The following is a 24429-nucleotide window of genomic DNA, read 5'->3' on the forward strand; positions in this document are numbered from 1 at the left end:
GCCAGTCATATTTCTGTCTACTAATTTTATCATTAGTGTCTTTATATCCCTGATGAAATGTTGAGTGGTGTGAAGCCTAGCACCAGTCCTTGCTGAAACCCAGGAGAAACATCTCAACCCTGAGCTAATTCTTCATTGATAAGTGTTTTATAATCTCTCTCCTAGCCCCTTTTTAATATACTTAAATGTACTCTTATACAGTATCTTCTCAATACTTAAGTCTGAAAGTCATGCTGTAATAAATCAGCTGCCTTGCAGAAAGTCTCCTACAGATGCATAATTACTGAACAAGTAGTCTCATCAAATATTTGAGTTAAAATTACCGGATATTTTTAGTGAAGAGATGCCAGTCTTCTAGTTAAGTTACACATCTATGTAACAGCACATTACTTAGTTCCTGCTCCTCCCAGGAAAGTTATATTTTCGTATTCATAGTGTCTAAATGAGCATTTTTATAACTTTGGATCTATAGAGGCTATACTTGACTTTTCACATGCTTACACATTTAATGCCTATACCAAAAAGACAGTTATACAAGCATTGTGTTGGGAGCAAGACTTTACACACGATGCATACTTAATATGTGTTAGTTTGCCAGCTTCTTGTGTGTGTACCCTGGATAGCATTAAAATACTTCCATCTTTTTCTAGGTAATGCTTGAATAACTAGAAACACATTCAGAATTGGTCTAGACGGGGAAAAAAAAAAAGCTTTAGGATAGTCTTGGCTCCTTAGTTTAGTGCAAAAAGGAAAAATAAATGATACTAAATCCAGATTCAGTATTGCAGAAGTCAGTCCGAGTCAGGGCTGAATTACTCCTATATATGTGAAAATGAGCTGGATGCATTACTTGTGCACACGCTTCGTCTGCCTCAGACTCTATCAGCCAGGACTGCTTCAGAGGGAGGTGGCCCTCAGGCCAGTGCCACCTTGCTCACCTCTTGCCTCTGGCTCTCTGTAGCCACACAGACATCCTGGGGCACCAGGGCGGCAGCACAAGTTCAAGAGAAAGCCAGCTAAGAAATGGCAAATCCGTGTGTTTCAGCTTCGGCGGTGCCCATGCTGGTTTCTCTGTGGTGTGGACCTGCGGCCAGGTGCACTGAGGGAGTGACCAGGCACCGTACTCACCTTTACTGCCCCGCTCTGTTGGCGTGGCTTGTCATGTCCCTCCTGACAGAAAGCTCTCCGTTCAAATTTGCCAGCTTCGTTGCACGTGTAATTGCTCCGTAACCTTGTTCTCTCAAAATGCCCTAAAATAACTTAAGCATTGAAAGAATTCTGCTCTTATGACTCTTAAGAACCGTAGGCAAACCTGACTTTGTTTGGAAAGAGCTTGGGTTTGTTTGAAAGGACCATGGCTATGCTGTCATGCTAGGACACTGTCAAGAAGCGGTGGCAATCCACTGGAGGGAGGTTTGTAGGGCTGGTAGCCTGGCTGAGCTGCAGCCCAAGGGACAAACCGAATTCAGCCTACGTTTGTTGTGAAAGCACTAAACAGGGAGAGGTACTAAGTAGGTAAGAGCTAAGTGTGTTTTTTTTTTTTTTCCCCTGAGAAACATCTGAGGTGAAATAGGTCTGGATTTCTTTTTCGATAGATCTGGAATTTTCTTAATTGAAGAGCTCTAGGTAAATGAACAAAATTTTCTGTAGGTATGTATGGAGAATGTGGTTATCCCCCCATCCCCTTTCCCCCTAGGAAGTAATGATTTTGAGAATCTAGGCTTTCGAAGGCTCAGATTCAGACATCTTAAATGGGGCTGACTCTCAGTGGCTAATTATTTAGCATTTATTGAATTTTGGGGCTTTTTATGATCTGTTTTTGAGCAATCCAGTCTTACGAATCGGTCTCTTGACGTGCGTCGTCTCTAGTAGTTAACACGTGAGGACAGCTTGCAGCCGTATTGAAGGGAAAGCTACGTGGAGACATTGCTGGGCTCAGTTATGCAGGGAATTACCGATAGTCACAAAAATTGATAACTGTAACTAATGTCTTCTCAATAATTTGCTCTTACAATGTTTTTTAAACACAGGTGGAACTTTGATGACCTGATGGATAAATTTTTTAAAAATAATCCTAGCATGCTCGGTCTGTTAACTAGTCCCACAGTGCAGAGCTCTGAACTTCATTCAGGCTCTTGAGCCTTAATCCCCATATGTTCCCCTAGAAAACAAAATTTGGTGATGTGTTTTTTACTTGCAGATTGTACAAGCTGAAGAGTGGAACAGGCCTATCCTGGTGTCTGTGCCAGACTTGTGTGAGATAAAACATAGCCTGAAAGATTTCCCTGTAAACTGTCAGCGACCACTGAGAGTTTTGATTTGGAAGCGATGATTGTATTTAGAGCTGAGTCTGGAGGGCTTCGGGTAACATTTGTCGGAGGTGCTGAGCCTTGTTTTCTGAAGGCACATGTGTGAGAAGCAAGGTGCCTTTCCCTAAGAATTTAGGTAAGCTCTCTGGAAATGTGTAGTGCTGTGTAGGAATATTTGAGACAGTTTTAAATGAACTAGCTCAGATGACAAGGCAACGGAGATGCATGGCACTTCAGCCTTCTTGTGGATTAGTTACCGCAGTAGGCAAGCTTGTCAGTTTTTCTTCATTTTGTCCGCTATTCGGATGGAAGGAAGGTTGTGTTGGATATCTCTGTTCAGCATTGCCCTTTGCATATAGTATATGTGCATTTTAGTTTTACTTATATTAGTAACTTTAAACATGAAATGAAGGGAATTCCAAAAGTTTTATTCTTGGGAGGAGATGTAAGAAATCTCTGTCAAAACAAACCTAAAAGATGATAACTGAAGTTCAGGTTAAAAAGCTTAGCACTTGCATTACCTCAAGTTAAAAATAAAATAAATTATTTTTTTCATCTAGCATAAAACCAAAATAAAAGTAAACATTGAAAAGCCTGGTTTCATGTTAATTTAGATATATTCGTGTGTCTGAAAACTCAAGATATTTCGCTGCCAAGCAGTGAAAATGCCATCTGTGTAACACTTTCTTAAATAAGTTTATATATGTGCTGCCTTTAAATTCTTAAAGATAAGAGATGTGACTGTTTTTGAAGTGAAAGCTAATGGTTTTGAATGAGCAAAAAATACTTAATACTCTAAAATAGAAGAGAGATATCCATACTAAGTCATCTAACTCAAAGATAGCGTGGCAAAACTTGCTTATAACTCATATGCATAGCCAGTAGTGTGGGAGGAAAGTGCAGATATTTCAAATCTTGCAAACAAAACTGTAATCAAAGTTTTAAGCATTGTCCTGCTGATCCTGTATTTAATGTTCTCCCCAGCATCTTCCTGTTATGGAGTAGCACAATGTGCAGCATTTAGTATGTGTTTAATCACTCTTTTGTTTTTAAACAGATCTTCTTCAACTGGTAGCAGCTTTAAGAATTATGTGAGTAGAACTGCAGGAACAAAAGCAAATGAGAGAAGACAATGTAATGATACTCTATGCTTTATATATTAGTTTTCTTTCATTTGGGAACTCAAGGAGTATTGCTTTTGGTTGCCAAATGTTAGGCTGATTGCTTTCAAGGTGAAGCTGTACGATGCTGCTTTGAACTGATACTGCATGATTAAGGTAATAAGTAAGTGCCACTTAATTGGAACAGGCCTGATCTGAAGACATTCCAGGTAACTGATTTAAGCCAAACAATACTTAATTGCAATGACTGTTGCTTAATGGGATGGTAATTATGTGCATTGGGGATGCCTTCAAATGATTCATTGGTGGTCTTTTGTGTCTCTCTCAATGTTGGCTCTTTTTTCTGTTATTCAAAACAGCTTTCAGTCTCTTCATAAACAGCCATGATTCATTCAGAAAGTGGATAAACTATTGCAGTGGTTGGCTTTTAATGGTTCTGTGCCAGAGCTTTAAAATCAGCTTGCTTAAAATCATAATGCCTCTAATGATTTTTGAAGACCTTTTTACTTCCTTTCGGGGTTTTGAAGCTTTGTTTTTGCTTTTTCATTTTTCTCTGTGATCAAGAATGTTAGAAATTGAAATAAGAAAAGACAAGTCACATAATTCTGGATCTGGCTTATGGGTTGTGGCAGGCGCTACTAACATTGTGAGACTTACTAAATCATAGAAGTTATGTTCTCTGCCCTTGGCAAATCGTTGACTTAGTTTAGTTCTGTCATACTCTTTTTGCGAGGATTGCATGTTTTTGTCTGCGTGAGCCCTCCTGATGTATTACAAAAAACACTTTGCAAATGGGGTACCCACATTCATAGTTGAAATGGGCCAAACATGAAAATGGGTCCTTTATCCCACTTTCTCAAACGCTGCCCTACCAAATACTTGTTTGTACCTTCTTAATTTAGCTTTGCTCTGCCTCGCTCTTACTAGTGTTGCTCTACCTATCTACTATGATACGCATTATCATATCATCAGTATAGGATGCTGATGTTTGCAGCTTCAGTTGCATTATGGCTGTCCACTTTTTTCCATATGCGTTTGCACACTTTCACACCATATCTTTTGAGGCCGTCCTTTTGAGTAGGTGTGTGTATTGGCCATTGTGCTGAGAGGCAGTGTTTCTGAGGTAACTTGGCAGACAAGAGTTCCCTCACAGTGCTAATATTACAGTTCCGTTTTAATTCCAGAAATATCATGCTTCCATATTTTTCAATTTTATATCTTATTTACAGAGTGAACATATTGGATTAGCATAAGTAACTGTGTTTGAGTTTAAAAGACTTAGAATCTTTCCATTTGTTATTTCTAGATAGCTGGTGCTTTTATGTCCCCTTTTCTCTCTTATTACATCTAACACTTGAAATGTGGGTAGGTTTTACTGATAGCTCCTGCAAGGAGTGATTTTTCAATGGCAGGAACATACGTAAGAAATTTTCGTTATTTAAAAAATAGACATGTTTCTCTGTCAGCAAATAGACTGCAAATATGAAAGCAGGACAGTGTTTTTATCATGAACCTCAGAACCAGCATATATTGCTGCCTTCAAAAATGAAAGGACACTCCAGGGTTTGTAGGATAACACTTCCTCCTTTTCCTTCATTTTTCATTATCTCTTCACTTTAGGAATATTTAAGAAAGAGTTTCAGTGACACATGTATGAAAGGTGGCACAGGAGGCTTTGCTGGGAAAACCAAAAGTATGCATCTCCAGAGCAGCAAAGTTGTCTTCGACTCCAGCCTCAAGCACTCTTACATATTGCATCGTATCTCTTTATTTAAATCAGCTGAGAATATCTAACCCCATTTCTTTTGAATGAAAAAATATTAGAAATATGAAGCATTATTTTCATCAGCATTTTCCATGTATATGTTTATAGAAAAGTGGAGAAACTCTCAGATATTGTCTAGGCTACTTTATTCATTGGTCATTGCTTCCCAGAAAGGAATTTTTTGTTTTTTCGTTCTTTTTTTCCCCACTCCTGCACCTTTAAAGTGCCAGACAGCATTTTCAAAATGTCTTTTTGTTTTGGTGCCTTTATGCTTCTGCCCCTCTGTGACGTTTGTTAAAGGGCCTGACTTGCAGTGGGTAGAGATGTGGTACTTTCAGAAGGTGTAAGGTTCTCTAAGATGCCTGAAGGTTGGCTCCATTTACCTGCAGAAATTAAAACTAACCCCAAAATATTTAAAATACATTTTCAAACCCACTCAGCTCAGTAAATGTGAAGGTTTTTAAGTATATTAGTGAGATGTAGGCCCTTGTTTTGATAGGTGTTGTATTTACTAATACTTTATCTTTTAAGTCAAGGTGTTATATATATATTTTTTAAAAAAGCAAATTAATAAATAAGGAAATTGTAAATCTAACATTGCCTGTGTAACACCAATTATTCTAGTTCTCTGATGTATAAAGAAATACTTTTATCACAGCATGACTTATACTTCAATGCAACATAAATGCTATTCTTTCATCAGTAATTTCCACATATATACCTAAAAATTGAAGTAAAAACCATCATAAAACATAGCTGAGTTAAATCTGTTGACCAGCCTATAGAGCACGTGTACTTTTTTTTGTGAGTGTATGGTTTTATTGCTTTTCCCTTAAATGCTTTCCTAATTATTGCTTTCCTTAAAAACAGTATTTGTAAATATTTCAGAGTAAAAATATCAGTAATTACAATGTTTCAGTAATATGTTTTCAAATAAAGGTCACGATTATTAGAGAGATACAAAAACTAAAAAAATAGCAAGTTTTAAGCTATCAAAACTAGGATCCAGGTTTTAATGAGCTTTCGATTTGGTGGTTAGGCCAGAGTATAGTTGATACAGATAGAGACGACTGCCTTCTCCTGAAGGCCCGGCTCCCTGTCTGTTCCTTGTGGTTGTGTAGTGGAGCTATTTTTTTAAGGTTTTCAGACTCTAAATCCAAGTCTTTCCCTTACTGGTTGAAGTATCTTTTGAAACAGAAGTTCTCTGGCTCAGCCTGATGGCTGTGCAAAACTACTTGTGAAGTGTCCCCGTGCCTCTCACCCAAAAGGATAGGGATGCTTCCATCTCCATCTTATCTTCCTCCTCCACCTGAGGATTTGATCACTGACGTGGTGACGCGGGAGGAGGCCAGCAGCCACGGCTTTAGGCCGCGGAGGCTGGAGCAGAGGTGCCGGTCTGATCACCGTGCTCCATCCCTTGTCTTGCGGCACAGATGAGAGCAGAGTGTTTCTCAGTAGTGCTGTTGCTGATGCGGTTCTTCTGGGATCTGGAGCCTCTCGTTTTTTCATAGCCTTTCTTTTTTTATCCTCCCTTGGCGTGTCACGGTTTGGAACAGAAGAGTCGGTGCCCAGAGGGCCTTGTGGTGTGACTGTATGTGCGTGATGTGCTAGCACAGTGCGGAACCAGGAGGCAGGGGAGGAGAGCGAGTTACCCCAACTGGCTCAGTTAAGCCCCTTACCTCATACAAGAGGTAACTGCCATCGTGGCATAGGGGTGTGAGGGGAAAGCAGACAATTTTATAGGTTTCTGTTGTAGTTTAGCTTATTTACTGTGGAAATTGTGGCTGAAGAGAGGCTTTTGAAAGCTGTGTTAACTGGGAGAAGCTAAGTGCCCTCATGAAACACAAGTGAGGATGTAAGAAAAGACATGGAGGGCCTTGTGGAAGAAGCAGACAAATGGGCCATCTGTAACCGTAGAGACACTACTGCTAGATGCTGGTAGTGCTTCTAAAGTCATAAATTGATAATGCTGTTAGTGTTAGATGCCAGAACTGCTGCTAGTGTCCAACAGCAGGAGTGATTTTCCCACTGGGAGAGTGAGTCATGCCGTCCCTGTGGAGAGAAGTGTATTAAAAACGTGGAAACTAGTGAATTACGCTAGTTTTTGGAAAATACTGAAATAGATCTTATACAATGCCTGCGTTGTCACATTGGAAATAGGTTCAGATACGTAACCCCTAGCAAAAATAGGGGCTGTACAGGACAGGTTTGTATTAGGCACTACAGTGATATGCAATGCAGAAGGACATCAGGAAGAAGGGAAGGAACGCAGACAAAGGGCTTAAGGTGGAGATGGATAAATAATAGAGTTGGCTTTCCATCAGTGATTGTCACCCCTCTAGCAGGAGAATGCAGAAAGTGTCTTCTCCACCAGCCCCAGCAGTTGATAACACATCCCGGGTTCCCATTGCCAGGCAAGTCCATGGTCAAGCTGGGAAGTCAGCCTGGGGGCCAGGGTCTGGGTGAGGACCGATGGGGCCCACAGCACAGAGATGCAGCTAGGGCTGTAGCAGGATCAAGCAGCAGAACATCAGCTTAAAGCAGCTCTTACAGGAGGGGGGGCAGTCCTGGCTGAGGCATCCCAGTAGTGCTGTCTGGGAGCCGCTCTCTACAGTCATGGTTGGGAAGCCCTCAGCTGTGCTGTCTTTTAGTTGGCCTGGAGCTCTGGCAGACAAACCTCCAGGAGGGGATGCTCTCAGGGTGCTGAAACTTTACTGACTACAGCTGCCCCGGGTCTCTCACTTGCAGTAAATCACCTTTCAGAGTCTTAAAATCTGGGTGAGGCATAACTGGTAAATGAGACAAACAAGGGTGTAGAGGGAAGAGCAGAGTAACAAGGTAAAAAGATTGTAGCTGTGTACACAATTTGTAGGCAAATGGCAGAAGTCACCCTGATCACAACTTGGTGCTAGTTGTTTATTGCATATTGTCCTACCTACAGGAAAAAAAACGTCCCAAGTGCTGCATCAGAAGAAGTAAAAGGAATTGTTGTAGTCCTCAAACTGAGCAATAAGGGGAGAAAGTGATTCTGTGAGCATGGGAAGGGCAGATGACATGGTATGGCAAGTCTTCTCAGGAACACTCAAGGACTGAAAGAAGTGTTTAGTAATACAGAAATGGAGTGGATGAAACACTGTGTGGCGGAGCTGCTGTCATTTTTTGCCTGACTGGAAGAACAGCTTGTGACTGGATTAAAGTAAGGAGAATATCAGGTTTTGCATGAGTCACGGCAAGCCAGGAATGTATCTCACACAGCTCTGTTCAGCATTGCTCCTCACTTCATTGTTGCAGTAGCAGCCCCCGTCCTGTGTGGGGTTGCTGTTATAATAGGCTATGTACAAATGCCAAACAAAAGCTCTATCAGACAGATACTCTTACCCTGCACATACAGTGGCAGATGTGGTAGGTGAGTGCAGGCAGGTGGGGAGGTGCAAGGAGACAACAAAGCACTTGTCTCTAATCTCTGTGCACTAATGTACTTGTCCTGTTGTGAAAACAGGTAGGGCAGAGACCTGGTCTCCCAGGGGCCAAGCGCCTCCTTCAGCAGTTGTTTTCCATTGATATGAATGGGCTCTTTGGGGAATGTGTCATAGCTGTACAAGCCTTTTTTAGAAGAGACACCTGAGAGTTGCGAGAGAGCCATGCGGCCAAGTCAGAGCCTACTTGTACCAACAGTATGACTAAGACTTGTGCTGATGTAAAGAGTGCCTCAGTAAAGTAAGCAGAGATGGAGAGACGTGATAGAACTGAAGGTGAAAAAACTGCTTGAGGTCTCTGTGCTCCCAGAGAAGTATTACTTCGATGACTGCAGTAATGATTTGTTTGTGGTTATACGATGTATTTTAGCTTCAGAGCGATGAGTCAGAGCATTTCACAAACAGCGTGATTTTAGTGTAGCATATCCCTTTGCAGCCTGAACTTAGACTTCCATGCTCTTCTAAACCAACGTGTCTCACTTTACAAAAGATGCCTTATACATGCATACAATTGTGCATTGAAGAAATTCTGCCTGGCTCCCAAGAAAGCAGTCTTTATTAAATCAGACACCAAAAGGTCAGCTCGGGTCATAAGCTATGTTGCAAAACATAAAATCTTTGTCTTTTCAAGAAGTTTTTGTATACAAACAAGCAAGGAGGTAAGGAAGTCAATGCAGGTGATTCTGTTCCAAGCCTTTGGAACCAAACATGCTGCAACCCCAATCTAATAACATACAGAAAACCCGTTAGTGTGCAGCTCCTTTTTTTTTTCCTGATTAGGTACAAAGATCTTGGCTTTGTTCATGTTTATATCAGGTAAACTCTCTGCATTTTGAACCTTGCAATGTAGTGTTACACAAAGAACCGAGTTTACTTTAAAGGGTGAAAATATTACCTTGTGTTTGGCAGCAGATAATTTTGTAATATTTGGGTAATGTCGTGTTGGTTACCGCTCAGCAGGTCAGTGCAGGCAGTTAAGCAGTTGGTTGCATGTACAGAAAAGTAGATCTTATGTGACTAAATGACATTGACAGACCATTGCAGATTAGGTTTCATTTTCCATTCCCTTCTTTTAGAATAGTTCTTTCTGAATCCCTTTTCCTTTTAGGATTTGATGTATTGTAACCAATGTGTTTGGAAATTACAGCAATGAATATCTATGAAAATTAGGTATGAGTAAATCAAAAGTGGAGAAGAGAAGATCTGGAAAATGCAAATCGATTTAGATTCACAAAATTTATTAACTTTTTGGAGTTTTTCTACTCCCAAGAATATGCAGTATATTATGTCCAAGAAACATCAGTTGTGGCAGGGAATGGGGGCATCAAAGGGAGAAAAGTAGTTGTATCCAAATAAAAGTTCTTTGCAAATGCTGAAGAAAACCAGAGATGATGTTGCATGGCAGAATTCATCTGTTCCAGCAAGTGTATATGCTGTAGATGGAGCAGCAGCTGAATTGCTGTAGAAATTAATTTGCCCCACACAGAATAAGTTGAATAATTTACTAGAATAAACATGCAGGGCTATGATAGGAAACCATCTATTCAGTGTATCTGTAAGGGGAAAAAATGAAAGTAATCTTGTAACTTGCTCTTTGTAAGCAGAGAGAGAAGACCAAGATTTCCTGGGCTCTGTGTGTGATAGGGTGGAGAAGCAGGGCAAAGAGCCCCTCTGTGTGCTACCATCTTGATGAGCAAATAGGGATACCTGGAAGAACAGACCCAACAATACTTGCACATTGAAAGCACAAAGGAGAAGTCTTTATGGTTGGCCCTCATATTGGTGCATGTTCCTTTTCCCTGGAGGAAGGAAAAATCATTAGAAATCTGTTCCTGGAGCAGTGCAGCTGTGTACCATGCCAGACACGGGATGTGTGACAGTTGCATCTGGTTTCTGTGTGATGGTTACAAAGCCTGTATGGTTGCTGTCAATCATACGGAGGTGAGGTATGATGCTAAATTAGTTAAAAAAAAAAAAAAAATCACAAAGGAAAAAATGCACGGTCTGATTTTGTTTTCCTTCACAGTAAAGTGATGGGATGCCCCAGGTCTCCAGCAGCTGAAACCTGACAGAGGGGTGTGAACTCCTTGGGTACGTGTATGTCTGTGGGCTGTGAAAGCAGGCCTTCTCCTGCCATCCTGACCTGACCAGCGTGCTGGACGTACGTGTACCTTGTGTGTTTACTGCCAGCGGACATGGGTGCTGTTCCCCTGTGCTGCTCAGGGGGAGGAGGTAGAAGAGGGTGGGTGAGGGAAAGGTGTTTTTAGTTTGTTTTTAGTTTCTCACTAGTCTAGGTTGTTAGTAATAGGCAATAAATTACATTAATCTCATTTACACCAAGTCTGTTTTGCCTGTGACAGAGATAGGTGAGCAATTTCCCTGTCCTGTCTCAGCCCTTGAGGTTTTATTTTCATTGTATGAAAAACATACAACTCCCCCCCCGCCCCCCCCGTAGTATTTCCTCCTGAAGATGAGGAGTGAGAGAGTGGCCTGGTGGTGTTCAGCTGCCTATTGGTGTTAAACCACCATGGGAGAGTTGCAAATCTCTAACAGTTCAGCAAGGCGCTAACCAAAATAGACAAAATATGGTGAAATGAAACCTAGCTGTTTATTTCAGGCAACTGGGAAATACCAGCCTTGGTGCTAAATTTGATGTATATGAAATTTTTTTATATATATATATATATATATATATATATGAGTTAATCAGAAGAAAACTATTTGATCCTTCATACAAGAAAGAGAAGGAAACAAAAGCACGATTTGTTTTTTCACATCCACTGTTGTTTCTGACTCTTGGCTTTTGTTTAGAGGAGAAAAAACTGGAGTGTCGTTTTCATTTGGTCTATATGAGAAGATGTTTGTGTCTTCTGCACAATATAGAATTATTTCCATCGAAACCAATTGAATCAATACTTTGTTTAGGAGACTTTCTGACTTCATTTGCGAGCGCCTTATGTCATGTTAATAGCACACATGCAGCTGTCTCCTGTTCTCCCCAAAACACTATGCAAGCGCTGTATTGGGTTTGGTTTGCATGTAAAACATACCTTGTAAGACAAAAAGCTTTGTGTTCCTGTCGAGCTTTTCAGGCAGGTGGATTTCGGGAAGTGTATATACTTGAGGTGGATTGCATTGCAGGCAGTGCTAACCAGTGGTCTGTCAAGAGTGGTCTGGGCTCCTCTAGTAGCCTAAGGAAAGAAATGTGTCCACAGGATGATTGACCCTCAGCCAGTGGTTGAATTTTATTGCACTTTTTCAAATACATTACTCCTAGATGGCTGAAGGGGACACAAATCTCATCTTTATTAGTGTAATAGCAAATGGCCTGGTCAGAGTGAGTCATTGAACTGGGAGCTGCCACAGGAGGTGAGGATGTTTGCCTTAAGACACGGTATAACTGGCATATTAGAGATAACAGCTGACTGTCACTACCTACTGCATGCTTGGAGTGTTGGTAGAAACAGTCTCTGAGGTTACAGGAAGAGCTCTATTAATGGTTACAGTCTGTTTTTTCTGACTTTGTAGTGTTTCCTACCACACCAAGTCCTTTGGAGCATAGACTTGCATATGGGCAGGTTAGGTAGCTTGTTGTAAGTTGGCAGTAGGATACTCTGGTTCCCAGGTCTTGATATGTTTGAGTTCAGTAGTGTAGCTGTGTGCTGTTCTCCTTCTGCTTGTTTTGCTCTTGAAAGAGGAGCAGCCAGATTTCTTCGGCTGCTGATGCCTATAAAATTTTGACTCGCAGAACTGCTTCTCTAACCACTGCTGGGAAATGAGTTCAGTGGGGTGGTTGATGGAGCAGCTGCTCCCTGCGCCTTGCCCAGCTGAGAAGATTATTCTGGTGTCAGTTGATTTGGCTTTCCTGCCTACCTGAAGTTCTTCCCCTGTCCTCGCTTGGATCATCTTCTGGTGAATTTGCCAAGCCTTATACGTGGGATCCGTTAGTGAACCAGACTTCCTTGTGCACACTTAATTCGTTGTGCTCTCATGGGAACAGTTCTGTGCTACCCTAAGCTTATGATTAGTCTGGTTCGTGAAGGCTGATTCAGCAGACACATCTCCTATTGCAGTCTCAAGTGCAGCAAGCATTATGCATATCTGCTGTATCAAATTCCATGGAGCTTGTGGGTGGTTTAGAAATAATGTAAGCTAAGCAGTTTTTGAGCACAGCTTGTTTCTGTAGATGAAGGAACTATAGCTCTTACAAAGCACAGCTTTTTAATTTTTTTGTCCTGTATGTTAAAGAGGGGCTTAGAAGTGGGAATTGTAGAATCACAGAATGGTTTGGGCTGACACAAAGAAGTTTGTTTTGTATTTTGGGTGAAGTGGGAGAACCCAGTTCGTGGTGTTTATGAATTTTTGGAAAACATGTGAGTAGAAGATCATGAAGTTTGAAAGCACTGCCCTGGCAGAGACAGAAATGTACAAGTTCTGCTGATTTCACGTGCCTGGATTTACATGTGCAGTGATTCCTCTCTATATCATTACGGATTCCCGCTCCTTCTCTGGGAGCAGGAACAACACCTGTGAACTAGCCCTTCAAGTGGAACCTAGGAACAAGCAGTGTCCGTGGCAGGAAGGGCACAACTGACAGTGGTATGTGTCAGGGACTTGCTCTACAGCCTCCCTGTGATCTCAATGCAGCATGCAGTAGAGGTGAATACTGCATAGGTAGTGTAATCTTTCCTGATCTTAAAAGTCCATTGGCACTGGAGCTGCTGGGTGCAGGGTGTCCTTCTGCAGGAGCAGCTGAAGGAATGGCACTGCCTGGGTAGTGCTCCTGAAGGTGGAGGCACGCTGCCAGTACAGTTCTGTGCTGTTTTCTGCAGATTTCGCTGTTGTTGTGGTTTTAAATGCGCTAGTTTGCACAGACCGCTTTTGACCCCTCAACGAATCTGTGCTTAAGAGCTCTTAAGGAGTCACGTTACCTGTGCATCCATCTGCACACGCATCAATCTTTGTGCTGAAAAACAGAATATAGAGATAGTCGAGAGGAGAACTGCAAGCTGGTTTATTTTATAATCCAGTTGGTTAGTAATGCTTCTCTGTAACCAGCTGATGTTTCTTCTTTGAGAAGCAAAGTGTTTGAGTGTTTGAATTTTGCTTGTGCTGATCCTGACGTTACCTCTGCCCCTGTTTCCTGCCTGTGCTCCTTTGCTGCTATTAGAAAAATCACTGTGTTGATTCTAGTACACGCCATTTTTTTGTGAATCTGACATCTCTTTTTTTTCCCCAGGTACGGCTGAGAAGAGGCTGTTCTTTTAGCACATGGGATACAAGTGCAGAGGAGTGCCCCTTATGGCAGTAATGTAAATGTGTCAATGGGCAGTTCTTAGCAGGAGCAGGGCAGTAACTCTCAGGCAGAAGAACAGGCAATAAAGCACATCTTAAAGAGGAAGAACAGCATGGCCTCTTAGGCTTAGAAAAGCAAAATTTGCCTGTATATAAGGGATTAGAATTGTAATTTGTCAGTACGAAATGTCACATAACAGGCACGGCATGTGTAATGTAGGAGCAAAACTGTGCACTCTCACGATGTGCCCTAGTCCTGAAGTCAGATGTCTCTTTGAATGTCTAAGAAGAATATGGTGGCAGAAGTGATTATCTCAGTATAGGTAATTGAGGCACCTCTGTAGTGTTACGAACAGTGTTATTTGATGCAGAAGATGACTGACCCAGCAGAGCAGTAGCTGGTAGAACAGTCCAGGAAATGCTGAAGCTTATGTCTGTTTTGAAAGAGAGACAAATGTGGTAGTCAAAACAGCTCAATCTATTCCTAGGCATTAGAGGTGGGAAAAAAAAAAGTAGTTTTTTAATAAGCTAAACAAACAAGTGTTTGGCAGTAGCATTATATCTGCATACACATCAAGTCTTTGTAGCGGTGTTAGCAGTACGCTATCCTGAATGCTTTTCAATATGTTCTGTCTTTTGTTTGCTTTCTGTTTTGTTGAGAAAAGAGCTCTCCAATTAAGTTTCTTAAGGATCTTCTGCTTTGCACAGTAAGTTCTTTCTAAGCTAAACAAAACGCCTCGGCAGTGCCTCATTGCTGTGCTGGGAGGCGACGGCCATTTCTGTGTACTGATTAGTCAAAGCTCGGTGATCTGAAGCAGTCTAGCCCAAACACCTCAGTTATCCAAATGTCAGAGCTAGTCACTAAGGTTTGATGTGAAAACTCAAGTCTTCAAGTGTTGGTGCTCTGGTCATACTCTCAGCACATAAATCTTTTCCTGCATTGGCAGATAAATGAACTTGGTGACCTGCTACGTCTTTTCCATCTCTCTCTCACATGATTGTCCGTGTTGAAGCCCTAGAGCATCACTGTTGTTGCCTCCTTCTGAGCCAGCTGGCCTCAGGGAAAGAATCTGTCTGTCAGTGACTGGGGGAGCTGGCCAACTGGCTGTGAGTTGTGTGCTGGCTCAGGGGACCCCTCCTTCCTACTTTTATAGCCTGCAGAAATGGGCCTCTCTATTATCTGAACCCATGATTGTTTGGAGATTGCTGGGCTCTGCCACGACCCGGGGATAATAGCCTTGTGCTTCATAGTGTCCTGCTGCCCTTTAAATTTGAAGTGCAGTGAGAGCAAAGTGTGGCAGTTCTTGAAATAGCACGGAAATGGAGCCAGACTGGGGCCTCTGTGGAGATCTAAAGCAAGTGGGGTGTAGCCAGCACAGCTACCATGCTGCCGAACCGGGGCATCCCTTTGCAGCCTCTTCCTCCGAGTTTCGCTGTAACCTAAATGCACCCTGTCCCGCGGCAGCAAAAGGGGAAAGATAACTCTGGAATTATGGCTGGCTTTCCGTCTGTGAGATGGGTCCCATGCGTAGCACGAGGCTTTCAGGCAGAGGGAGCACGTGTCTCCCTGTGTCATCAGGGCAGTGAGATTAGGATAGTGTGTAACTCGTGAGATGGGAGTGTGAACTACCACGGCCTGAACCTTCTTCCTTTGCTTCTGTAGGCCCAGCACAACAGTAGTGCCTAGAACATTGCTACAGTGGAGGAAGAGGCCTTTGAATCCAGAAGGTCATCTTTTCTTTTTCATGTATGTGCAGGCTTCCAGGTGTTGGAGAGAAAAGGGTAAATTCGTGAAGAGATGAGCCTTCCTTACAAGGATTGAAAAAAAGAGAATTAAGTTAGTTAAACAAGAGGACAGCAGGAGTAGGAGAACAGACATGAAAAATACATGAAAACAGTAAAGAGAGAAGCAGTATCTGGAGAAGAGAAATGGCCATATGCTCAAAAATGTCTGCGTTTTGGGACCCCCCAGTCTTACTGTATTCCTTGTGAGAGTTAAGCTTCTGAGAACAGAAGCCACTATTGGAAAAGCTTTTTAGATTCCTGAATCACTTCTGATGGTTTCCAAATTTTTATCCAGAGTCTGACACACTAGGAAAAGCTTCTCTGTCACTTAAACTACTCCATTCATGGAAATGCAGGAAGCTATTCTGAAGGTTTCTTGCACGTTACCCATGCAGGATGCTGCGGAAGGTGAGATGAAGGTGCACTAACAGAATAGAGCCGGGTGGGATGTGACGTTCATTGCTGCTTGCAGTTCACAGGAGGAATAGTGTGAGTTTTTGGAGTATTTGATCACAAAAATGTAACAGACAAGCAGCTGTGCTGAGTCATACTGAAGGCTTATATGGCCTTGTATGCTGCTACTATCTGTGGCCTTTGTCACATGGCCTGTGAGCCAGGTTCCTACATGTAGATACTGCCCCAATTTGTTCCCTTGACATCCAACAGATTTCAGCACAAATCAGTTTTTGTGAGCCAGTGGTGGTGGTTTTCAGCTGACTCTGTTCCTTTAGAGTCAGCTTTGATGCTTGAATTAGCTAGATTCTTTTTAGTATATAACTTACAATTTTTTTTTTAAAAATTCCATCTTCCTTTGGTTAGTGTAGGATTTCTTCTCTCAACAGGTGCTCTGAGAATTTACTTCCCTGGCTTGTGAGGAACAAAAGGCTGTCTTACATGCCACAATAATATCTAAACTTACGGTGATACAAAGCACCTTTGTATGTTGAGTTCATATTCAAGGAAAACCCCAAAGTCAGTCTTCATCAGCGTACGTGTAGTCTAAGGCCGAGTCTTTGAATAGCTAATTCCTATGCACCACACTCTGCATTACCCTGATATCTGGTGATAAAATAGCGTTCTGTAAAGTGGCACCGATACTGTGCATCTTCTGGCAGAAGTTCTTAAAATCTGCACCGATTGTAGTTGTTCAGTAGAAAGGTAAGTATGCCCCTTAGGAGAGCTGGAAGGGAGAACAGCTTATCTGCACACACCTGAAACTGGAAGGGACAATTCACTGGAACTTAATTTGCTGCATGCTGGAAAGACTAATGATGGTTCTGCGTTACATTGGCAAAGACATGAGGTAGATGGCAAGAATGCTCTTACTGTAGTGCCTGGGTAGTAGAAATTTATGAGAAACCTGTTCTGTTTTTGCAACCTGTGATGTCACTTCAAAATCTTGCTGTAAGGTTTTTAAGGGAGAGGGCTGTAATACTGTAATCTAAAGAATAAAGACACCTGCACTAAATCTGACAGTAACTTAAGTTCTGTTCCTAACTGCTGGTAACATACTATTGCTATAGAAGACTATTTTAATCTGATTTGCAGTGGTTTCACTGTAAATGGGTAGAGTAAGAAAAGGGAAGAAAAAACCCTAGGAAAAGCAGCTACTTCTTTTTATGCTGACATAATACTGACAGGGAAGAAAGAATAAAATGACTTCCGTCATATCTCTTCTTTACTTTTTCTTCCAGCAGCTCTTCCTGTTCAGTGGGACGTAGCTATGATGTTGATCAGAGGGTGAAGTAGATAGAACAGGTATGGTATTAACAGGTGGTTGGGTGCTATCTGAATTGGAAGAACTTGGAAGAAACTATCCATTTCTGTGGAACTTACTCCTTCAGTAAGGAGCATAAGGAAGACCACAAAGGCTTATTTTAAAGCTTGTGGTGGCCCAGGATAGTGTTTTAGCTGAAAACCTTCACCTGTGTATTCTGATTTCCAGCTACCTGGGACTTCCTTAGATGTAGGTTTTTAAATTAAACAGTTCCACATGCTGTATGTGTCCCCCTGCCCCCCATGCTCCCCATGTATTTGTCCAATTGATATTTTAAACCCATGAACACTTCCGGCGTAGACCTCCACTTCTGGAGTGGATGTCCCAGCTTGACTACATGTTGTAGGAAAAAATAAAACTGCTTCTGAGTCTTCCACCCACTAATTTCATTTGATGACTTCTGTTTCTTTTGGGGTAAACACTGGAAAATCATTCTTTATTTACTTTCTTCACTTGTGATTTTATAGACATCTATGACATTTATCATAAACTGTCCAGCCAACTTGCCAGGCTGAAGATCCCTTACCTTTTCAGGTACTCCTTACATGGCAGCTGGTCCATGTTTTTCATCAAGCTTTCCAGTTCTGCTGTCTTTTCTGAGAAGAGGCAGCCCTACCTGTGCACAGTATCCAAGATGCAGATGAAACCCTGATTTAGGTTGTGGCATAAAGTTTTTCCATTTTTTTCTTATTTTTTTCTAAAACTTCATTTCCATACTTGACTGGTATTTAGCACTGAGCTTAGATTTCAGAAAGGTTTCTAGTATAATGTCGAAATTTCTGCTGTGAGCGGTGTCATCTATTTCAGATCCCATCCATGCACACATCACGTAGAATTGTTTTACGCAATTATGCATTACTTAGTGTATTAAGATTGGGTTTCATTTGTCACTTAGTCATGATATTGTTAGTCATCTGTAACTCATGCCAGATTTTTTGTTTTTATTTACTTGAGTAACTTGGTGATAGCAACAAACCTAAAACATTCATGTCAAAATAAGGCTCACCTCACCCTTCTCCTGGATCATTTGGTAACATGTCGGACGTACAATGTCTGATATCCATAGCGACAGCTACGGATCTAGAGTAGGACCCTGCAAGACTTCACTGCATCCTTTGTTTGGAAAAACTAACCTCTTATTTTTCTTCTACTTTTTTTTTATTAGGTCACTTCCAGTCTTCACCCAGGGCAGTGTCAATGAAGACCTTTTCTTGAATTCAAGTAGACTTTATCACAATGATCTCTCATGCCTGCATGCTCAGTGACTTTTTTTCAAAGAACTCGAACGTATCTGAGAGGCACAATTTCCTTCTACAAAAGCTGTGTTGATCTTTCTGTAAAAAGAGAGGTCGTTAGATTGTTGCCAGGAAGGGGCATTCAAAAGCTGCAAATTCAATGGTGATTAAAAAATAAGATTTATCAAAACCCAGTTGTGAAATAGAATTTTTGTCTTTGGTTACAGAGCTGTGGCTTTATTAAACACACCAAATATTGGGTGATTTCAGACACTGACTGCAAAATGGTTTGTTTTGTGATTTAGCGGCAAACATGTTTTGTATGCAGACCTTATTTGAATGCCAAGTCTGAAATTCTAGCACCAAGCTGTTTTTCTAGTTGTTTATCCTTCCGGCAGAAGTAGTGGCCACATTAGTTTACACTTTCATAATTACCATGTGTGAGAGAGGATTTTTGCCATATATATGTATATAGTTACTCCCCTCAATTTGTATCCACGAAGAGCTACGTGGGATTACCTGTAAAATCTGTGTCTGTTCAGCAGCTGTTAGATAAGTAGCACTGTGTTTTTTCCATGTTGTCTTTAAGTTATTCTTGCTTTGGGGGAACTGCTGTGAGAAATAGTCATTTTTGAATCCTTGGATTTTCTTTTTCAGAAGTCAGGAGGTACCTTGCTCCGTTCTCTCTCAAATTCTGATGACATTTTACAGAAAAACAGGACTGAAAGATATAGATCAGATCTACTTAAAAATGATTTTTAGCTGCCTGGCCCTCTGTTGAACTACTGACGCTGAGGTCAAAGACCTCAATCGTCCTTTGATCTGTCTGTCCCCTGTGGACGGAACGACTCATGCTGGTATCAATGACTGGCATGCAGCGTAGTTTTTTAACGGGAGACTACTGTGAAAAACAATCCTATGGAAATGCATTCCATGGTAGCAGAGCAGCAATCAACAGTCCTGTCTGTCCCCACTGGGAGATGACTAATATTCAGGTTATTGCCAAACTGTTAATACAAAAAGCAAGCCCGTTCCAAGACACCCGTAGAAGTCTTGGATGAGTTTCTCATTAAATTAAACTTTTATATATATACATATATATGTAGGAAACAGTTTCAATTATTTATGTCTCTGGAATCATAAGCAATGCCATCAGGTTACTGTAACATTTGGAGTGGAGATGTACTCAGCATTTCTGGCATTCCTGTGTATTGGCACGTGGCTGTCCATGCTGTGCATCAAGGCTGTGCTGACTGGGTGGGTTGAGGAGTCATTATGCAAGCTAACTTGTTTCTGTGTCAGTTTGTCAATAGAGGCGTTACAAAAATCAGTAGTAAGCTGTTTGGGAACTGGGGCTTTGCCAGACTAGAAGAATTAGCAGCTTCTTGAATACTGGCAATAGGAATTGGGTCATCTGAGGAAGTTGGCCATGTGCTCAACAGTAGATGGTAGCTGTAGTTTATTTAATGGGAGGGTTTAAGATGATCGTGGGGAAAAGGAAGAGGGAGGAAGGCTGTTGTAGTGAATGTGCTTTTTGCGGATATACAGAAAGCATTAATATATGTCTTTTAGGGAACAAATTGGCTGCCAGCTCTGTCTTAAGCATAAGAATGTTGTTTGCTACCTGAACTGTTCTCCTTTTTAGCTTCCTTATTTTAGGCAACACGTTTGAATTCTCTCTTTCTTTGGATACATCTGAAGTGCCCCACTGGCCTGCTCAGGTTTTGAAGAGGTGTAAAGTCTTGTTTGGTGAAATTGCTTCTGGTTTATAAAGAGAGTAGTGTTGGATTCCAAATCATACTGAAACTTGGTATCTTGTTGCAAAAAATTAAATAGGAAAGTATCTGATTGTTCCATAGGAACTCATGAGGATAATCCAGAACAAAGAAAAAAAATGATTTCTTGTAATAGTAGAAGAACAAAATGGTAAGGTACATGTGAGTTGTAACTTGACTCACTGATGCTTTATGTTGGAGTGAAGGTGAAACGGAAGGCAAAGTTTTATGTATGCAGGAATTTTGAACAGGCTGTTGGGTACAGTATTGAAGGCCTTTTAACTTGTTTTGTAGCCAGAGAAGAGGGTTGTGTGGTCCAGTAGCTGGATTTTGCTTGCATTTTTCCCCGCTGACCTATTCTGCTTTTTCTCTGTTGTAATTTTCTCACTTTCAAACTATTGTTATGCTTATCCTTGTGAACTGATTTGTGATAATTGGTGGAAAAAAGACGGAAAACCCAAGCATTGCTGTATTTTGAAGAGGGACTGATAGATGTAAAAAGCCCGAGAAACAGACAAGAGAAACATTAGAGAAGTTTTAGTGCAAAAGTAGATTGTATGTTTGTACATGTACTTCGTAGAATGTGCCATTCTCTTTGATTATGTTTGAATAGGTAATTCAGTAATTCCTGTAAAGAGATATTTCTGAAGTTCATACTGAAGCTTCTAACTGTTCATGACCTGTAATCGTAGTTGCTGAGAAGGGGTCTTTCCTCATAAATTCATGGGCATGCAGAAACCAGGCTTCTTTCCTTCCAGAAGAAAGGATGAACTTTACACAGCTTCACTTTATTTCTTCCTTTCAAGAATATATTTGGCCAGGTTTTAAAAGGACTCGGCTTCCATTTGAGCACCTAAATTAAATGGTTGGATTTGCAAAAGTGTTCAGCATCCAGCCAATACTTTAATTTCCACATATGTACCCAAATGGGAGAGGAGCTGTTTTGCCCATGTGGGCAGTTATTTGTCAAGTTGGTTGTGATCAAGACTCTGAGTGCTCTGGGAGCACTATGTTAAAATACAGAGCAGGCAACCTTTTGGGGCCATTTATAAAGCCATACAGGTGGGCTAATGAGAACAAAATTCTGAAGTTGTGCAACCACACCTTGTAAATCAAAGTGGAAGAGGGCTCATTGCAGGTTGTTCTCTTCACCTGCTCAGAGAATTCAGCAAAAAATGATGGGAAATTCAGGTAGTTGCCCACACAAGCAAGAAAACACAGCATTCGCAGAGCAGAAGTCAGTGAGGCGTGCAGAATTGCCAGGCTGTGTTAGGTAAGCAGGGAGCATAGCTGGGAGGAGTATCCGTTGGGAGCAGTGCAGAGCTGAACAGCATACATCTAAGGCCTTTGTCCTGTTGTTCTTGGCACCTTGAGAGGAAAACAACATGGGGAATCACAGGTTTCTGTGGCATTCAGCAACTGGAGGCTCTAAATACGGATTAAGACGGTGTAGCTTAAACAAGGGAAGTTATTGGTGGCCAGATCGCTCAGTAGCTATTGCATGACATTATGGCTGGTAGTATTCCTTGTTCTGAGTTTTCATTTAAAAACAAATCTTGACCAGTCATTTTTACTTGTCACCTTGAGACATTATCTGTCTGAAGAACCATATGAACATCGTTTGATTCTTACTTCGTGCTCAAACTAGGTTTTTCCTGCTCTCCTCAGCACCTACAGAAGCCTTAGAGGGGAGCTCCACTTCTTGTTGGAGTCTCGCAGTGAGGAGACAGTGGTTGATTGCAGGACTGGATATTGGACTGCTACTGGTACACTTGCATGCTGTTAGTGGCACGCGGAGGTAATGCTGCCTGGCACCTGATGACAAGAACATCTGTTGTCTGAGAGAGGAGAAGAGTGGGGAGTGATAGGCTACAACTTCAGTAACCTGGAGCTTTCTTCCTTGTTGCCTTAATGCTTGGCCTCTGTTCCACAACACAGTGTTTTAGGTTTCAAAGCGAGAAGAGAGCTTTTCACAAACGCTGCATTGGTTTGGCAGCCTCAGAAATACATTGGTTGTTCTAAAGCACAAAGGTGTTGAAGAAATCCTTCACTGAAGATGCAAAACGATGATAATGAGGACCTTTACATCTTGGTATTGCAGCTGTAAACAAAAATGTCAGATGTATGTTGCTGACAGCGAACTTCTTCCTTAGCACTGAAGATGTTGTTCAGACAAGATGCCTGGAGATGGAGAGCCCCGAACTCCAGTTGGTGGGGAGTGTCCTCAGGCACTCTGCATCTTCTGTCGTCATCTTGTTCAGGACTAAGAGATGCTGGCTGCATGGTTAACACTTGCCCCTATTTATTTAAAGATCTTTTGATGTTTTTAAGGATTTCTCTCTTTCATGGCCTATCTGCTGTCTCTTAATTTGTACCACAGGATATAAAGGTGTTATAGGTCTGACTAATATGGGATCTTACAGAAGCTTTTTGTATTGGTCTGACTGTGCAAAAATCCATCAAAGTCCCCCTTTTCTTCCTTTTCCCCCATCTTTACACTGTTACTGAGGCACAGCTGTATTGCAAGCTCTAAAACTTTCCTTAAAGGGAAATCTTTAGTTTTTATGAAACTTGCAGCAGGGTGCCTAAGAAGGCCAGCTATCACAATAGATAATGATTTTGCATATTTACCTAAAGATAAAGAAGAGAGCTGAACCTTTGGTCTTTCTTTGCAAACCATCATGTGGAGTTGGAGAGTTTATGGGGAAGATCTAGAAATGTGTGCTGAATTCTCTGCAGAGGGATGAATCTTCATAAGTTACAGGTTGGGTGGTGATATGGGTGGGAAGGGGGTTGTGAAGTTCATTCTCCTGATGCCAAATTGACAAAACTGGACTTTGCTGCTTAAATCAACCCTGTGAACCGGTGATCTGAACAATTTATAGGAAATTACGTTGACCTTGCCTTAATTCCAAGTTTCTGCCATTCAGCTTCAGTAGTTATTTTAAAATCATGGTAGTTGAGCTCCTCCCAAATATTGGTGCATGCATGCTTATGATTTCTGCAGAGTTGGTGTGGACAGACCGGAGCAGTGCCATGAGCCAAAGATGTCTGCATGGCATTGAAATGCTTGCTGCTGTGCCTGAGCTGGGGCAGGCTTGTGGAGGCACCTCAGCTGCATCAGCAGCTGCACCAGGTGGATTTACAGAGCTTTATGATCAGATTTAGCCTGGCTGTTTCTGCACAGGGTGGCACTATGTTGTAGACATAGCACTCAGTCTGGCAGAGATAGGAATTGAATCTGAATCTCTTAGGTTTCAGAGCAGCGTACAAATTAGTCTAATTTTTCCATTTATTGTTTCTCCAGCTCTTTTGGCTCCTGTGATAGCAACCAGGAGATTCAGCCGTGATCAGAGTTCATCCCTTTACAGGCACTTCAGTGTTGATCTGTTATTCTTTACAGTCGGGGGAAAGACTCCCATTCTCACACTTCCAGTAGAAATGGATCCGGTCCTTACCAAGCTGGAGCAGCTGCAGCCTTTCCGAGAGGATGCAGCTATGGCTCGTGGCAGAGCTGGGGTGAGCACAGCGGGATTCTGCAGGGCGGCTGAACAGAGAAACACACTAAAGGGTGCCTACAGTGTGAGGGGCTAGTGCCTCTCTTGAGGGTATAGGAGGCGAGCGTGCCAACATCTGTACAATGTGTGTTGAGTTAAAATTGTTTTGGTTTACTGGGCTTGATGTGTTCTTGTCCAGTGCAGCGCTACAAGGCAAGGTATGTGGTTTTTTTGATCGCTATGAAGTTGCATTGTGGAATAACGTTGGAGAGGGAGAAACCAGGTGTGCACGCTGGCTTTGTAACAAGGTCAGCGTTTATGTTAAGATTGTGTTGCTCACTTCCTAGCTCTGGAACTACTGTGAGCATCATACCATACTTAAGCTATAATATAT

At 41.7% G+C, this 24429-nt stretch overlaps 1 protein-coding gene and 1 long non-coding RNA gene across 3 annotated transcripts in view; both read left to right on the forward strand.

Moving 5' to 3' along the window:
• The window catches only part of PPARGC1A (PPARG coactivator 1 alpha), a 359248-nt gene that overhangs the window by 13017 nt on the left and 321802 nt on the right, over positions 1 to 24429 (forward strand). The gene's annotated exons all lie outside the window — the stretch shown is intronic.
• Positions 1493 to 19423, forward strand: LOC121069233. 2 transcript variants are annotated; one of them, XR_005819345.1, is made up of 4 exons: positions 9843 to 10612; positions 10698 to 10762; positions 17449 to 17509; positions 18694 to 19423. It is a non-coding gene; the product is annotated as an uncharacterized LOC121069233 (long non-coding RNA). The 2 variants fall into 2 exon arrangements; XR_005819344.1 differs by lacking the exons at positions 9843 to 10612; positions 10698 to 10762 and adding an exon at positions 1493 to 1504 and having other exon boundaries at positions 17446 to 17509.

The sequence above is a fragment of the Cygnus olor genome, chromosome 4 (genome assembly GCF_009769625.2).
Source record: "Cygnus olor isolate bCygOlo1 chromosome 4, bCygOlo1.pri.v2, whole genome shotgun sequence".
NCBI lineage: Eukaryota > Metazoa > Chordata > Aves > Anseriformes > Anatidae > Cygnus > Cygnus olor.